Genomic DNA, 17310 nt, shown 5'->3' on the forward strand with positions numbered 1-17310 from the left:
GTAAAAAATTAATGAGTGAAGGTGTTGCATTGGAGCTGTGTTTGGGTCTAGCTCCTGTAGTGTTAGCAGGCACTTGGTTGAAAAAAGCCTCTTGATTCGGAGGGGGTGTGTCAGTATGAACAACTTCTGCCGGATTATTATCAGCTGTAACCGTAGCATAAGTGCCTCTATGAACCATTGATGCAGGTGTCTCTGGTAAGACTGGTGCTACAATGTGACTATCTTTAGTTTTTTGTAAAGATGAAACTGAAGACATTTCAGGTATAGTCACTGGATTAGATTGTTTCCCTGAATTGAATCTCGGCCAAACGAACACTTGGCCTTTTTGAAAATCTTGATAATCGCGCATTAGTTTCTTCTGCTTGGTTAGTTTTAGTTTGTCACTAAACACATTAACCTGAGAGAATGCGCGGTTAATCTTGTCAAGGCAATGTTCAGAATTAAATCTCTCTAATAGTTGCTGGTACAAGTGCTCCGTTGCATTTCTTAGTTCTGTCTCTAACGGTGTAAAATAGTCAAGCATTAGTTGGGCATACCTAAACCCCAACTCTATATTAAGATCCTGCCATCGCTTAAGTAATTCAGGATGTGAGTCCCCGTATGTGGGCATACAAAACACCCTCATACCCCTGGGGACTACTTTGAAATGGATGCAGGCTTGTAAATGTAGCCTCTGCCACGCATATCTTTGTAACTGATATAGGTTATCTTCTATCGTTTTTAGTAACGGATAAAACTCAGTAAGATTCTCACCGTTAGTCTCTAAATTGGTAAGTCCCACTTCTCCTAGGAGGTCCAGAGACAATAAAGGGTTGCTGTTGAGATGTGTGAGTCCTTCCCATAAGGACAACGTATCCCTCGGCTCCGGTTCCAGTGGGATGACAGGTTCCATGATGTGCAGGAAACGTAGACCAAAGCGAAAAACAGGAAAAAACAAATACAAGAAATAGTCCGCGTTCCTGTGAAATGGTGCTGAACCAAAAAGTGCAAGTACAATGTAGGAAAGAGTTTAGCACCAATACACATCCGAAACATCCATTTGTGTCAAAGCTGCTGTACCAGGAATAAAATCCACCGACAATCTTTCACAAGAAACAAACGATTTATTAGGAACAGGAATGATGAGCGCTTTCGCGTGGTAGCATCCACGCTTCTTCAGATAAATCATGTAAGTTTGTATCAAGATTTTATAGTACCGCTCCAAGGCGGGAAAGTCTGCTCATTATCCAATTAATTAATTAAATCCATTCAATACCAAAAGATTCTAAAAAACTCTAAAAATCTAAGTACATTCTGATAAAGCTAACAGTGAACGTTCTAGCCATTAAAGTGCGCTTGTAGATATGGAGCGCAAACCAAGACAGCCGATACATTATTACAAATATGCTGCCTGCATTTTGTATGTTTTCTTATAGGCTTTATAATGTAAATTAATACAACAACAGGGCTAGAACAGTAATATCAGAATATATATATATATATATATAAAAACATCAACTTAATTAATTAATGAACTAAAATCCATCTATTTATTTATTTAAAACCTATGTAAATGCACTGTTAAAAAATGTACCTATTCTATATGTTTATAAATACAAATTGATATAACAATAACAATATTTAATTTTAATTATATTTAATATAAACTATACTTATAAGAGGAATCATTAAATCCTGTGAAACTATTGAACCTGTCGCTAGGAACTAGTGACAATGCTGTGCTTACATACTCATATTAAGGATATCTGTAAACATACAATGTAACATATTTGAATGAGAAAAGTATAAGATATTAATGTCATATGATAACATTGCATTTCTTTAATACATTATAGATGCAATTTGTAACATCTATATATGTATTGCATAGCTGTAAATATTTGAGATTAAGGCACTAATACTTGTTGTGTCCATCAAAAAATCAACATATTATTTCCTAGATATTAATAGGGGTTTGATGGGCACATGACTATTAAGACCTGGTTCAATATGTGCGCCCAACCGAAGAATCCATTCAAGTTCCATTAATGCCAACTGATTCTCTATATCCCCACCTCTTTTATTTGAGACCACTATCTGTAAGACTCTGAAAGAGAAGGAGTGTGTTGAGAATTCTTTAACATGTTTGGCTAACGCATTATTATCAATAACTTTCCTTATATCATAAAGATGATTATATATGCGTTCCTGTAACCTTCTTTTTGTCAGTCCTACATAGAAGGCTTCACATCTGTTGCAGGTGGCTAAATAAATCAAATTCCTGGTATTGCAGCTTGCTCGAAAACTAGGTTTGAAAACATAATGAATACTGGGATGTGTGAAGTTCTGTGTCTTAGTGATGTATCCACACCTATTGCAACTGTAGCATGGATAGGTGCCTAAAGCCTTAAATGTATTATTGCTTACCATAGTACTTAATGGATCTTTTATAAGATTTATATCTCCACATAAAATTCTTTTTAGATTCCTACAATTTTTAAAGATAAAAGAAGGGTTTTCCCCTACAATACTCTTGGTAAGAGAATCTATTTTAAGAATGTGCCAATTAGTGTGTATAATCTGCTGGATCTTATTGATATCACTAGTATATGCAACAGTATATCTACATGAATTACTTCTGGCTTCTTTATTCTTACTAAAACTTCTGCCATTATTCTTAATTTCGCTAACTTCATTGTTTCTAGGGATAGATAAAACATCTCCTAAGATATTTAATTTTATATTAGAGACCATGGTGGGACTGTATCCTCTGTCTATGAATAATTTTTCTAAAAGCTGTGCTTCTTTATTTAAGTCATCAGTATTGCTACAGAGTCTCTTAATTCTAGTGTATTGACTCTTAACTATAGCTTGGAATGTATGGCGGGGGTGCATGCTATCAAAACTTAGCATGGAGTTTTTCCAAGTTGGTTTCCTATATAGAGTGGAGTCTAATGTGCCTTCACTTGTTAGCCTGACTGTGACATCTAAGAAATGAATTTCCTGATTTGAAACCTCTCTGGTGAACCGTAAAAATGTGTTTGTAGAATGCTTAACACAGCACCCACAGTAAGCATTTTAACATGTGGTGGAGGTCATACTGCAGGGCACTACCAGTTGCATTCAGGCAGTGAAAACATGAGTTTAGCAGTCTAAACATATGTTCTGTGATAATTCTGGTTTGCAAAAGGGCATGGCTGCAGCCATGTTCAGCATAGTTAAGATGTTTTCCAGTTGGTGCCATTATCCTGGGTTCCAGGATCACAAGATGCCCCTGTGGGAAGTCTCCCCTTGCAAAATGTTGTTAGAGGTCATATATGCCATATGTGAATGTGGAGGAAACTGCCTGTGTGGCCTGCACACACAATGTAGATGATACTCTTTGCATTACAGACCACCTAATGGTTGATCGAGTAATGCCCATTATGGTTCCAGTTCATACTTGTATGTTCACTAGGTCAGACCTTTATTTCAATGACCATAGAGTCTATAGCTCCCAAGTATCTCAGGGAAGTTGGCTATAGCATAGAAGTCCTGCATAGTGCTTTTTCTCTCCTCTGCAGTATGTAGTGACCACATATGTTCTTCCACTTGCTGAAGAATGTTATTGAGGAATTGATTGACTATTCTCAAGGCAGATGCCTGAGATACCCCACTGCGTGGGTCACAGAAAGAGATTCCTGCATCTAATATATGTAAAGCCACACATACCTTTATATTTACTGGAATAGGCACAGCATGACTTCCACAGTGCTGTAGATGAGGCCATCATATGTGCACAGTTAGTTGCATAGTGTTTCTGTCCAAACAGCATTGGTCCAATATGTTGTTTTCATGGAAGGGATGAAATGTCAGGCATGCTCAGAAGACCTGGTACCTCATGGGGAAATGTTGGGCAACATCGGCTGGAGCATCTGCAATAAGAATCTCTTGCAAATACACATCTACAATGGTTACTATAACTTCTAACACTGTGAACTACCTGCTGAATATGCACATCTGGTTGTGAACAGAACTAAAGAAGGTGTAGTATCACTGAGCGGCATTTAAACATTTATTTGCTGCACCATATATTTTTGCCTCATTACCATATGCAGTGTGTCATTAATCAGTCATTAGCAAATAACATGGCTGACTATGTTATTTCAGCTGTCTGCATCCTGTTGCTTGATTTTCTGAATTGCACAAACCCTGTACCTGACCGTTCATCATGAAAATTCACTCACGGAGATATGGCAAAGTTTTATTATAAGAGTAGGATACTTAATTGTATGTCATTTCTTAAAGAGGAAAGTGTGAGTAGACCTCCTACATATGTGGTGTTGCAGCTAATGTTGTGTCTTTCAGCTTTTCCCGGTTAGGGGTCGCCACAGTGTAACTCCAGTCTGCTAATGATTGGTAGTTGATTTTTACGTGCCGAGTTACCAGCCCTGACGCACAACCTTCAACGAAGGTATGCCCATTCACGCATGTCTCCACGCATGTCTCCATGCAGAAGACGCTCTAGCTTAGAATCGAAACAAACTGCATCTTACTGTGAGGTGACAATGCTAACATGGTGTTCCAGCTAATACTCATGAAAATACAGTCAGTATAAACCCTGCCTGCTCTAGCATATATGAATGACCATTATCCATGTACTGTTATGTGTAATTGCCAGTGAGCTTCTCACTAGTGTGAGAAGAATTACTGGTAGTATTCAAAGTATTTAAACTACTAGATATTTTTGTAAGGAAATAATTCAGTTTTGATTTACTACATTATTCAAAAACTGTTCAACATAACCTATGGACACCCCTTAAAATAGTTTACAGAGTTATACACTATAGAAGTTAATACAGTAGAACTGGGCATGAGCTTCCACTGGCTAACCCCAGGAAATCATATTAGAACCTGCACTATCTCACTCTTTAGGAGTAACTATATCACAATAGCCATATAATAACCAGTTGAGAAATTCAAACCAGCAAGTAGCATCAATCTTCTAGACACATCAAAAGCATTTGACACTGTCTCCCATCAGAAACTCCTTAGTACTCTTGTCTCACTAAACCTAACAAAGACTTCCCTCTCCTGGTTCCTAAGCTATCTTTCTGACAGACAACAAGCAGTACAATGGAAATCTGAACTCTCACCACTTCTGCCTGTCTTGGTTGGAGCCCCCCAAAGGTCCATATTAAGACCCCTTCTTTTCACCATCTTCTCTAATGATTTAGCCTCATCCACAAAACATGCTAACATAGTTCAGTATGCAGACAACTCAACTTTAATCTGCTCAGCAGATACCTTACCGAACCTCCAAATAGTAGCCCAATAAGCTTTTAATAATATAGAAACATATCTAAGTAAATCACAACTAATCCTCAACCCCAAAAAGACACAGTTAATGCTATTTACCAGTAGCAAACAATCACCGACCACCCCTCCTTTCACTATTTTTTCAGCAAACAACACAGTCATCCAACCAGTTGAGCATACAAAACTCCTTGGAGTGACATTAGACTACAAACTCAAATTTGACCAACACATAGCCACCACAATTAAGAAAGTTCACATCAAACTTGGCTCACTGTACAGAAGCAAGCCATTCCTGACTGACAATACCAGACTAGCCATATCCAGAAACTTTCTCCTCTCTACACTTCTATATGCTTTCCCCCTGTTTACTAACTTAAAAAATCAGACTTAACCAAATTGGAAACTTGCTACAACAAAATAGCCCATTTTGCAGCCAACCTTCCCCATCAAACACACCATTGTATTGCTCTACATAAATTAAACTGGCTCGAGCTACCTAACCTTCTTCATCTCTACCAACTTAAATTCACACACAATATCATCTTCCATCCTGACAGTTTCCCATCCCTCAAGGAACTTGTTGTTCCCTACTCATGCCTACAAAGTCTAAGATCTGCAGACAGAAACTGTCTCACAGCAAACAAAGCTATCAACACTTACAATGAAGCCCTGTTTTCAAATCATATAGCCAAATTATGGAACTCTCTATCCCCACACCCTCCAAAACACACCTGAATCTTCCAGTTTTAACAACTACTATCTGAACATCTATCCAAGAACTGGCATTGCTCCTGTGCCAAATTTGACTGACAAGATATGTATAACTCTCTCAAACACACTGTCCACTCCTTATCTCATTTTCTCCTTCTCCACAATGCTTATTTCTACTCAAAAATAAATATATATCAAGGAAATGTCATTTGGTCATAACTATTATTTAATATGTACACATTACTAACTTTATTTTTTCTCACAGTGATCTTCACAGAAATGCTCGTGTTTTTCTTTTTGAACATGTATCTACTAGAAAACTGTATTGAATACTACTTTGTATAGAAGATATGTATTCTGCATCGTACTCATCTTACTATATGTATACTGTAGTACTATCTATTTATTGTATATTGCTTGTATTTCTGTGGAGCTTTTCTCCCCAGACCTCTGCTGAAAATGGGCTTCTGGCCCAGTCGGACTTTCTCAGTCAACAAATGTAAATTAATAAATAAATAAATAATAGTGAACAAACCCAATCTTTAAATCATGAATTTCTTATCTGTTAATTTCCTGTTTCTCTGTATTTATGCTCTTCATGTAAAAGCAAACCTTACTTAAAGTGACATTTCTACTCAAAATTATCTACACTATCACTATACAAACTATATCAGTTAATGCAACAATGTTATACATTAATTGGCATGCACAGACACCAATAATGGTCTTATATTCGTGGATGTCTAGAAGAAAGAGGGACTTATCATTCCCAATATTTATTTGTATATATTACAGCAATATTCAAAGTTATTTTTCTACTTTAATCCAGATTATTATGCAAGCTGGAAATTCCTCCATGCACTCATAGCGGGTCTATATTATGACGCTGAAATGGCTAAATACCGAACGCCATTTCAGCAACACATAAAGAGTGAACTGCAATGGCCAGATCACCATTTATTTTTGCATGCGACCAGGCCTGTGTTCATGATGAGGAGATTCTTGTCATGGTTACCATACAGATCTGTGGCCAGATCATGGTAGACCACATTGAAATATGAGCAGCTGCAATAAATATTGACAGTGGATGAGCACCCCTAGCAGTAGATGTAAGTGTGAAGATTTAAAATGTTCTTGCAATTTATGTCACAAAATATGCGTAGAGAAAATGTGCATTGGAAGGGGAAGCACCACTGATGACTGAGGGTGGAATATAAATTATGCTATAACAAGAGAATCCACAAAGATGGATAGAACAAACTGCAAATGGAGGTAAGGAACAAAACTGTTGTCAGTCAGTCCAACAAATCTGTCTTCATGCCAGCATATCCACAGTTTAATGGCAAAGGGAGCTACTGCAACAGTTAAAGGGGTTACAAAACACACATATCAGGGGAAATTTATCACATCTAGAGACTAATGATAAGAAAACGTAGATAGGACTCAAGGGAACTGAGACCAAGATTTCCACATGGGACATTTCCATTGTAGTGCCTTAGCAAAGGGAATCACTGCCACAATGAGATTAAAAGGGATCGCAAACCACAAATATCAGATAAAGCTTTCACGTATGGAGATTGCCAACCAAGTTACTATAATTTCCAGGGGATTCAAAACCCCCAAACAGTGCATACACACAGTAAGAATAGCTGCATGACTACTATGAGTCATCAAAGGAGTTGAAATAATGTCAGTAGCTGTACTTTATTTCATTTTGATATATGCAGGGAGGCTTAGCTCATTTGTATGGCTGATTAGCGTGCATCAAGGAATTTTCGGCATTTTTGCCACAGGAAGTGGTGTGCCATTTACTGGTGGTCATATATGGCCATTTATTGCCGTCAACTGTTGCACAGTACTTAACTGCAGAAAGATGATTTTGAAGTATATCCGATTTTTGGAATGGGTGCATTGTGTGTGTCTATTTTTGGACAATATCATAGACTGAAAAAAATTAGTATAGGACGGACAAAGATGAAAAGGGTAAGCAAGCAGACAGTGCAACATAAGGTGAGCAAATATGGAATGAGCAGAACGAAGGAGGGATAAAAGCCCATTTTTCTCAACTCCTCAACAATGGAAGATAAATGCAGAAATAACTTTGATGGGAAATTGTCAAACTCCACAGCATTCTTTACACATTGTTGATAGTAATTCTTACTTTTAGGGTAATGGAACACAAAATAACAAAAAAATCAACAACTACTGCCAAATTTGATAAAACCAAAAGTCCAAATGTAGTCACCACCAAAAACAGAACCAGGAGCAAAAACAGGAACAGAAATACATAGAAGTAGTCCAATACTTTTATTAAACAATATTCTAGCGCCTCGGTATAACCATGTTTACAGAATCTAAACAACATTTGTCAAACCATGCCTTAAATACACTCTCATAAAATAACTCACCTTAATTATCCAATTAAGTAATAAAACATCTTTTTTTTTAATTAAAACAAAAAATATTCTTTAAAGCAAACATTTCCAATCTAGTTCATTATTAAGCCTCATAGGGTTTAATGTATTGTATTTTAAAATATATTTACTTGTTCCAAAACAGTACTCTGTAATAATAAATAATTACTTCCCTGTAGAGCTTTAAAATGGGCAGAGACAGCTTTATTTTCCTCTGTTTTTTAATATCTATTATATGTTCCATAAATCTAACCCTAAACATTCTTTTGGTCTGTCCAATGTAAAAAAGGGTGCAGGGACATTTCAGATCATAAATTACCCCCTTACTTGTGCAAGAGAATGTACCTTTTGATACATATTTTATATTATTAATGTAGTCAAATATAGTTATTATTTGTGCACAAACAAATTCTGTACATTCATAGGTTCATAGGTCGGTACTAGGTTATCAGCCCTAGCCTAGCCATGGCAATTCCTTGGATATTTCTTCCCACAATATTTACTTCCCTGATCCCCTGTCTAGCAGGGTGACTGATGTGATCCCTGGGGTGAAATTCCTATCTCCCATCCAATCATCAAGGTTCCTCTTGAAGAGGGCCAAGGAGGTGCTCTGCTTTACATGTATGGGCAGACTATTCCAGAGTATTGGGAGTCTCTGGGTCAGGAACCTATCTCTCCAGCATGTTTTGTTCATTGCGATGACAAGGTTTAGATCCCTGGAGTGTGTTGCTCTGAGGGATTGGGATTTCTTTAAGTGGAACATGTCCAACAGCTCAGGGTTTGACATGGCCTTGTATGTTAAGCAGAGATCGCCTTTGAGTAGACGATATGCCACAGAGTATAGCTGGAGTTTTTTTAGACGGTCAACATAGGGCATCTGCTTTAGACCTGTGATTCTTTTAGTGAGGTATTTCTTCGGCCTTTCCAGCTGTTGCGGATGTCTTATGAGGTACATACCAAATGGGATATTGTACTATATAATAGGTCTAATGAGGGATGAGTACAGTGGGACAATGACCTCCTTTTTTCTGGATGAAAAGCCCTTAGTGATGAGGTCTGCCACATAGAAGGATTTCCTGACTGTTGTGGCGATGTGGTTATTGAAGGTGAGACCACTGTCCACCTGTGTCCCTAAGTCTCTCATCACACTTTCGATGTTTAGTGTACTGCCACCTATGGGGTAATTCGTGGGTGCATGGTTTTTACCAAAGAAGATAACTATGCATTTCTTGGCATTAAGCTTGAGCCCATGGCTTTGGCACCAAGCATCTGTTTCTGTAAGGCCCTTTTGTAGAATATCCACATCATCTGGGGATTCAATAATGGCTCTCAGTTTGCAGTCATCTGCGAACTTTGTTAACCAGAGTCCCTTAGTGTTGACCTGTACTTCAGAGAAGTAAATGCCAAACAAGAGCGGTCCCAGGACTGAACCCTGAGGTACTCTACTTGTCACTTGTCTGGAGATGGATTTGGAGTCAGCTACTTTTACAGTCTGGGTTCTGTCAGTAAGCCAGGTGACAACCCATTGAGTGACATAGGGATTTATGCCCAGCTTAGTAAGTTTATCTATGATTCCAGAGTGGGGGATGGTGTCAAATGCCTTGACGAGGTCCAGATAGGCTGTGTGGACCGCCTTACCCTTGTCCACAGCTCTGGAGACTGATTCGAAGAACTCAATCAGGTTCAGGAGAAAAGATCGTCCCTTCATGAACTCAAACTGGGTGGGGTCCAGTGTTTGAAAGTTGCCACTGTCTTTGTTTATAAGTTCCATGATAATGCATTCCATGCCCTTGCAGATCAGGCTCATCAGACTGATGGGACGGTAGTTCCCGGGATCCAAGGTGGATCTTCCCTTGTGGAGTGGGATAACTGTAGCTGTGCGCCACTCAGTGGGCACAAAGCCCGAGGTGAGGCTATGATTAAACATGACACTTAGGTGAAATGCCAGTTCATTTTGTAGTTCATGTAGTACACAGCCTGGGATGTCATATGGTCCCATGGATGCTGTATTTTTAGCTTTGAAGAGTGCGGTTTCTACCTGTGTTGCTGTGATTACCGGAATTTGGCAGTCTTTTGGTATTGAGATGGGCCCTTTAGAGGGGGAGAGGGGGGTGAAGTTGGCACTAAATTGATCTGCCAGAATACTGGCAATATCCTTGGGATCAGTATATTTAATGCCATTCTGTTTTAACTCAAAGCAGATCTGAGCATTGCCATTTAGATTCTTGACATAACTATAGAATGCCTTGTGGCTGTCTTTGGAATCTTTGGCAATTTTATTTTCGTAACTAGCTTCGGAAGATTTTATGAGGGATCTCAGCTTCTTACTGAGGCTGTTAAGAGAGTTTTTTGCATCCTGAGATTTTCCTCTTTTTCATGCATGGAAATACAAAATTTCCACGAACCAGAATATCGCGTAGGCTTCTACCTTTGGTAAATGATAATGAAGGATAATCAGGTAATATTCCTTGTAACACTTTATCCTTCTTTAAAAACTTCCAGTAATACTTAACCATTGAAGTTACTTCATTGCTTTTAATATTAGACATAGATACAAAATATTTCTCCATCTGCACATCTTCACTCCTCTGATATTGTGACCGACCACTTGTCCTTTCTTTTATATTAAATCTATTTTCCTTATCCTTATTTAAAACCCTATTTTCTGCTTCTATTAAAACTTTAGGGTCATACCCCCTTCTTAAAAACATTCTAACCAAATTTTTAATTTCCTCATTCAAAACCTGCTCATTATTACATAATCTAGATAGACGCAGAAATTCACCATATGGGAGAGATTAAATCAAATGTAAAGGATGGCAGATTGAAGCATGTAAAAACTGACTGCCATCAACAAATTTTCTATGTACATTTGTAAATATAGTACCATCTGGTCTATCTTCCAATACAAGATGCAAAAAAAAAAAACACTTTTTCACCCTCTTGCACCCCATCAAATGAGATACCAAAAGGATTTTGTTGTAAAACTGAAACAAAACAAGGGACTTGTACTCTGTCCCCTTCATAAATAAAAATGAAATCATCTATATATCTATAATACAACTTGACATGCTTCTTCATAAATTTCTGTTTATACAAAAACATCTCAAACATAACCATAAACAGGTTTGCATGCATGGGGGCAAAAGGTGCTCCCATGGCAGTCCCTTGTTTTTGTCTGTAAATGTTATTATTATAAGAGAAGAAATTATTTTTTATGCAGAAATCCACTAACTCCGTTATAAAGTTAGATAAAGGGCTGTCCCCTAACTTACACATTAATGCTAACAAACCATCTTCATGTTTTATTGAGGTATATAGACTTTTTACATCCAAAACCAGCCAATACATTTTCCTATTCCACCTGACTCTAGAAATTTTGCTCAAAAAGTTGAAACTATCTTTAATATATGAAGGTATTTTTTGTACATAAGCCAACAATAATTGATGTAATAAAATGCCTGTGTTATGAAGAAAATATTTGCAGGCCGAAATAATAGACCTGTCAGGTGGATCCAACATACATTTATGAATCTTCGCCAGGCAAAAAAATGTAGCTAATTCACTACTTTTATTTATAAATTTCTTATCTACATCTTCCCTACAAAGATACCCTAAACACACACTTTTTTCCATTAATTCTTCAAACTTCATTTTGGCTTTTTCAAAATTTTCTTTCTTACTTACTTCATATACTTCTTGAGTTTTTAAATGTTTCATACACATTTTATGGTAATGTAACACATTCATTATTACAGTTTTGTTACCCTTATCAGCTGGCTTAATTACTATATCTTTCCTTTTACTTAAATCCTGTAAAGCCTGACATTCTCTATAGGTCAAATTGTATTCAATATTCCTTTTTGTTTTTGGTGGTGACATTTGGACTTTTGGTTGTATGTTAGAGAAGTGTTGATGAATGAAAACTGCACATTGTAAAACAGCATACAACAATCAGGGGATCCACAATCTTCCACCCACCATGTTGATAATGTGTACATCACTTCATGAATACAAAGAGTCATGGAAACTGTTACAGTGAAACTATTCACTTCACTCTTTTTCAGTATTGTTTGGTGGTGCACATCGATGGTTAGCACAGCTGCATGACGGATGCCAAGATCTTATCGTGTTTGAAAGATTTTTCTCCATTTTTGCCAAACAACAAAAGCTGCCATTTTTCTTGTTATATATGACCACCGCTGTTGCTCTTTATCAACTGTCACTCAAAGTATGACCACAGAAAGATGATTTTTGTTCTCTTATAAGCATACTGTGGGTATATGTGTACAATGTCTATTTTTTACCAGGTTGAAGTCTGGAAATGATAATGGAGGACAATTGAAAAAAGGAAATGCACAGAGTAGCATGCATGGTGAGTTAAGAAGGAATAAGCTGGATGGAGATGGTTTAGAAGAAAATCTGACAGTTTTCTATCTCAGTGTTAGACAACTCCGTGCTTACATTTTGTAAGACAGTGAAAAACTGCATGATAGAATGTATACACTGATTATATGAATGTTTTATTTCAGGGGAAAAAAACAAAAGATAGCAAGACAACTTGATTGCTCCTGCACTGATTTGAAATCACTCACATTCTCTAGATCAGAGCATTATCTGTCTTTTCTACAGTATGAGTGACATCTAAGTAATAACCTCCAGTGAAAAAACTGAGAAAATAATTACCACAGAGGTCCAATAAGTGCTCCAACACCACTGTAGTGTACTGTCACAGTGTTTGTAGGTCCCCAATATCTTTATTTATGAGGTCCATGATGATCCTTTCCATAGCTTTGCAGACCAAGCTAGTCAGGCTTATGGGGCGATAGTTTCCAGGATCCGTTGAGGCACCACCTTTATGGAGAGGGACCACTGTTGCTGTACGCCACTCTTTGGGCACATATCCTGTAGTAAGGCTGAGATTGAACAGTAGTTTTATGTTTGGGTTTAGCTCTTCTTGGAGTTCATGTAGGACGCAGCCTGGGACACCATCTGGTCCCATTGATGCTGTGTTTTTTGCTTTGGAGAGGGCGGCTCTTACCTGAGCATCTGAGATGTCAGAAAGCAGCACTCTGCTGGGATAGATATTTGCCCTTTTGGTGGGGAGGGGAGAAGTTTGCGCTGAACCTGTCAGCTAGGATGTTGGCAATGTCTGTGTGTTCGGTGTATTTTTTGTCATTTTGGACTAATTCTGAGCATATCTGGGAATTACCACCCTGGTTCCTAACATAACTAAAGAAAGCCTTGTGATTATCCTTAGTGTCCTTTGCAATTTTTCTCTCGAAGCTGGCCTTAGACAATTTTATGTGTGCCCGTAGTTTTTTGCTAATACTGATCAGTGATGCCTTCCCTTTTTGGGATTTTGCTCTATCATTTAGTAGCTTCCTCCTTCTATTGTATAGTTTGTTTATGGCTGGGGTCCACCAGACAGGACGTCTGCCTTTGGAGGATTGGGTCTTGGTTTTATTTGGGATCGCATGATCCATGCATTCCTGAAGGTGTTCATAGAATGCGTTTATAAAGGATTCTGCGGTCTGGGCCATATTTTCCACAAGCCCGGGGGCTTTGAAGGATTCCACCTCAGTTTTGAGGAGTGTGAAATTTGCTTTAGAGAAGTTTTTCACTGTGGTTTTCTGGGCAGGGGGTGGGGTCGGGATGTGAATATCCAGTGAGATTAGTTTATGGTCTGATCTTACCAGTGAGGGATACACTTCTGGTCTGGAGCATAGAGTCCCTATGTTGGTGATGATCAGGTCCAGTATGTTTTCCCCTCTTGTGAGAGTGGTAACAAGTTGTTCCATAGCATTTGAGTTTATAAATTCTAGGAACCTTTGGGCTAGGGTGTTGGAGCTAGAGTAATGCTCCCAGTCTATGTTTGGGTAGTTGAAGTCGCCCAATATAATGGTGTTTGGAGAGACTTTCATATTTTCCAGTGTTCTCAGGAAGGCCGAGTGGGGTTCCTGGGTTTGGGAGGGTGGTCTGTAGCAGGCTATAAACTGGAAGGCAGTTTTACCCACTGTTAGTTGCACATGGATAGTCTCTGATGCTTCGTGCTTTGCCACCAACCTGGAGGTGTGGGTATCTTTGATGAATATCAATACTCCCCCTCCTTTTGTGGTTCGGTCCAAGTTTTGGGGCCGAAAAGCATGGTATGAGGTATAACCTGGTAGTGCTGGTGTGCTCTCGGGAGCCCTGAACCAGGTTTCTGTTACTGCACAGATATCGATGTTCTCCATGCTAAGGAGAGTTTTGAGTGTGTGCATCTATTAAACTTATTAAAACCTGTTCCATTCTTGTGTTCACCCTTACTGGCTGAATGCGAATGGCAATTAAATTTGGGTACAGTACCTTGTTTGTGCAAATCCTGCTTTCCTACTACATTAGAATACTTCTTAATAGGAAGGGTTCTTTTAGGTTTTGTGCCTACCCGCTTTGATTCTTCTTCTACATCATAAATAGAAAAATCAAAAGTAAAATTGGAGCCATTGTGATTACTACTGTATAGTGGCTCCAGAATGTTAAAAACATGGTCAATATCTATAGGACAGTCTTTATCAACATGTCCTTGTCCATTAGGGATAGGAAATTTGTCCAACAATGAATCAATGCTCTCATCTGCCCTATGTGTATTCCGGATAACAATTGGTAATTTGTTGGATACAAATGGACGTCGCTCGTCTTTTTGACTATTAGTCACTTGCTGTTGTTCTACCAAATCAATACCAATCATACTGTCGGCAACCACCTGTTGGGACGTTCTGTTGGTATTAGCAATACTTGTCTGCAAAAGTTCCATAAGTCGGGCCATGTCCCCTTTTAATCTCACCATCTCCTCTTTGAGGAAATTAATGTCATTCGTCTGATCCTCTAACACATCGGGTGTTTTGTCACCGGTATTCTCCATGGTTAGAAGCAACTAAGTAATAATCTCCAGTGAAAAAACTGAGAAAATAATTACCACGGAGGTCCAATAAGTGCTCCAACACCACTGTAGTGTACTGTCGCAAATTTCGTTGTTGTACCATATAGCCACTTGCTAAATAGTTCCACAGAAAATGCCCCAAACTGTCCACCAGCACGAATGGAGTAAAATCAAACCAGTTTTATTGACGATAGCACTTGTAAGTTACTAAAAGACCACAGCGTCTTAAACCAGAATGTCTAAACAATAAATAACTCCAAAAAGCATGTAACAATAAAATGAAAATATGCTTATATTGAATACTGCTGACAATATTTAAAATTAGGTTAAGCGCTTTCACCCATATCATATGGGCTTCTTCAGAACACCAATAAATGAAACTGTCCGCCTTATAAAACTTCTAAGGCGCCAAATTTGAATTGACCTGTTCGAATATTTAAAGAAACAGTTCATTATAATGTCAATTCAAATACAGAACTAAGCTGCCCATAACAATATTATGTTACATTGACATCTACCTGAGCGCATACCTCTCAACTGTCCAGATTTTCACAGAATGCCCAGAGTTTTTGCTTCATATTGGTCTGTTCCTCATAAAATTTGTGATTTTATGAATTTTTATGGAAAATCAGTGTGGCTTGAATTCACTAAATAATGACAGGCATTTGAATTTCAGACTTCATATCCTTCAGAAAATGCATTGTAACATAAGACCTTTTATGCTAGCAACTTTCCCAATTTGTTAGAGCAATATTTAAAATTTGCCCCCATTTTTGGGGCTTTGTCCAGATTTTTTGTGAAAGAAGTTGAGAGCTAAGCTGAGCAGATTTAAACCCATGGCTGTATCTCTAATAACCCATGAGCTAGAGCATTATTTAGAGGGAAGACAAAAAAATAAAATGCATTGCAAGAGAATGGAATACAGTTATATGATCCAAATGCAATACAGTAAAACAACATTCCATCCCCAGCAAATTAAAACTTTGCACCAAGTGCACTGATAATGGTCTTGTAAAATCATGAGTATTTTAAACCGCAGAGGCATTTACAGAGAATGTATTAACTTTACCTTATTTCATTATTGCTTGGTGATAAGTATGTATGCTCAATTAATATGCATGGCTAATGACAAAACTGTATGTGCGTGACAAGGATTTCACTTCATTTTTGTAGTTGGATGGGAACTATCATTTTTCCATTGACTATAAATGACCATCAACATTGTGGTATGTCAACTGTCAGGCAACATATAAGCACAGTGAGACAATGTTATGTTGTAATCCCTTTGTGAGCATGTGTGTGGTGATGTTTTCATCTATTATTGATAGTACAGCTTGGAAATGGGAGTACAGGACAGAGATGAAAAGGAGAAGTAAGCAGAGGATACAACATACGGTGAGTAAATGAGAAATGAGCAGGATGGAGGTGACCTTCTTAGCATAATAACCATGATTACAATAGCTTTAATGATTTAATGAGTGAAATCCTCAAAGATTTGGCAGAAAACTACAGTTTTTATGATTAACAATTGTTGCCAATCATGTGTTCATTAATTAAATATCTGTGAAGTTGAGGCATCTGGGTGGAAGCATTTTTTGAGGGACAGGTGCATTTTTCATTGTTCATTTTTTTTTTTGCTTATGAAGGGGATGTTGGGAAGGAAGTCAAGGAAGTAAAAGGTTGGTAAGAGAGAGTGGGTAAGTTGCAGGGAAGGCAGAAATGACTGACTGTGTGTGGGGTGACATAATGAGGGAGAAGGAACATGATGAAGGGGACATCAGACAAATAGATGTGCAGAGGAAAGACAACTGTGAGTGGAGGAATGCACAACATACAGTGGTGGGCATGGACACAAATGGAAGTAAACCACTGAATTTGGGGCTAAGATCAGGTGTTTATAGATGCAGTTTCTGCCAGCTTATACACAGTGGAAGATTGCTCTGTACTCTGGGAGCTTTCACCTCTGGGTCTTGCCTCTAAAAATGG

Source organism: Protopterus annectens, chromosome 7.part0 (assembly GCF_019279795.1).
Source record: "Protopterus annectens isolate FY-2018-M chromosome 7.part0, PAN1.0, whole genome shotgun sequence".
Taxonomy (NCBI): Eukaryota; Metazoa; Chordata; order Ceratodontiformes; family Protopteridae; genus Protopterus; species Protopterus annectens.